Below are 2,410 nucleotides of genomic sequence, written 5' to 3' on the forward strand. Positions count from 1 at the left end.
GAGGTGAGTGTTTAATAATGGCGGCCATCATTAGAACTGCTGTTCAAGCAACAGGAGCCCAGGTACTTTTATTCTATTGCTGTATGGCTTCATCTCCTTTCCCCACCTTTAAACAGGACTTTATCCATCAATACTTACTTTCTGAAAACATAATGGGAACCCAACACTGTAGGGAACACAAATAATATGTGTTTGCAGTGATTCTGCCTTTAATGAATTGCTTGCTTGTTAAGAAAAGGCATGAAAGAGAGTAATAATAATAATGTTAATAATAATAGTACCTAATTACTGATTGAGGATTTTACGCTGTCATGCTTTGTGCTAAGTGCTGTACAAATTGGATCTCATTTCATCACCACAATAACTCATTAAACAAACAGTATTATTTGTCATCCCTGTTTTACAAAAGAGGAAAGTGGGGCTCAGAGAGGTTAGGAGACTCGCCCAAGGTCAAGATCTTAAACTTGGGCCATCTAACTCTAGGACTTGAGCCTTCAATCATTCTGCTTACTTGTTCATATGGACAGTATTAAGTGGTACTAAGAGTGGTCTATTTTCAGAGAATGGAGAGGCCAGCATAGGGTGAATTCACCTGGAAGGTGTTTTGGGGGAGAGTTATCTGAGTTCCACAAGGCTATCTTTACGAGGGAATAGTTAATAGCAAAATGTAACAGTCACAAGAAGGTGAATTAAAAGTTGCCCATGAAACCACATGTCCGTCCTTTTTCTGTTTGGGTTTATACCAGTGCCTGAATCTTCCCAAGTAATTCACTGCTGGTCGAGGTGTCCCCTGCATCCTGTGATCTTACTTCTCTTACATCAATCATTTGGACCCCACTGTTTCCAGAATTAAGGGGTGTTGTGCCAGAAGGGATGCCAGGAGTCCCACTGTGAGCTCCAGAGAGAGGGTGTGAGTTACCCAAGTTGATACCCAGGAAGCTCAGACAGCAATCGGGCCTCCTGACTGCCACACGGGTTCTCTTTCCACTTTGCCACCTTGGGCCCTGCCTTTTAATGCATCAGAGATGGGAGTATGGATTTTACAAAAATTCTTCCAGCTCTTGTGGAAGAGCTGGATGTACAGCCCTATTTGATACCCATTTCCTCCCAGATCCTTTTCTTCTCTTAATCAGAGCAGTAAGTACTGATATTTACCAAAAGACATTATTGGTCAGTCTGCATCTCCCTCACCAAAACGCCACTCCATTGTCTCGCTTAGAACCAAACACAATATGCAAGGGCCCCCTTCTTCCTGCTGAGACGTCATGCTGCCCCTCCAACTGGAAGCCGACAGTGTTCACGCTCAGAATCCTGAGGGTTTGCTGAGATTTTCAAGTTGGCCATACACCCTCTTCCTGTCACCCAATATATTATGTGTTTGGCTGGAGACTCTTTTGTTTGGAAATAATGTCTTTATTTCAAACAAAAATTCAGAGCCTGGTTGGACAGATGCATAAACAGGTATCCGATTCGGAGTGACTTCTTCGAAGAGGCCGCCTCTCGCCGGCTGTCAGTCGGTCCCTGCTGAGTTGTTTGATGCATTCACCGCATTTTATATTACTAAATGTGGCTTATGTATCTGTCAATAAATCTGAAATACAGGTCACAGAATATGCAGCTCAAGGAAATCCATAAAAGTAGTAGAGAGAGGCTTCGCTAACTGCATCAGTTGGCCAAAAGCTGAGGTCATTTCCTCTTGCTAAAAATCTAGAGCTTCATAAATTATTTTTATCACCTCCAGAGCCAAGCAAACAGTTTTGCACAGATGCCAAAGGGGTTTCATTGCTTTTGTTTCTCTTTAAGCTGGAAACATCTCTCGTCTTCTCCAAAATGATTGCGCTTTTTTTTTTTTGGCATTATTTACGTCCTAGCAGATCGCATGCAAATCTAGCAACAGAAATGCAATTGCCTCTGGTCGGGGTCTTCAGTGACAGTGCCACAAGCACCTGCGCTCAGAAGATGGTCGTGACCTAGGTTTAATTACTCCCTGTGATGGGGAGTTGACATCGTTTCCTTTAAAACATGTATAAGGAGATGTTAGGTATGCAGAGACAGTAAAAATGAGCAGTGAACGTTCGGGGAAGAACTTTATAGAAAACACTACTGAATTAACTTACAGTACATTTGTTAAACATGAGCACTTCTAATAATGACATTTCATTTAACAATGCCCTTTGTCTTTTCAGTTCATCAGTTACCTATTTCAGTAATGAACTGCAGTCATACCATTCTGATTTTCTCCTAATGTAAAGGCTCAGCTCACTTCACTGCCAGTGAAGCATGATGCTATTATTCAGTTCCTGGCTTAGGAAAAAAGCTATAGAATATATCACAGTTCTAATTGGCTAACAAATATTAAATCCTACGATTGTTAAGGGCATCCGGTGATTCTGTTTAGCTTTTGATGGGG

The sequence above is a fragment of the Delphinus delphis genome, chromosome 7 (assembly GCF_949987515.2).
Source record: "Delphinus delphis chromosome 7, mDelDel1.2, whole genome shotgun sequence".
In the NCBI taxonomy this organism is placed as follows: Eukaryota; Metazoa; Chordata; class Mammalia; order Artiodactyla; family Delphinidae; genus Delphinus; species Delphinus delphis.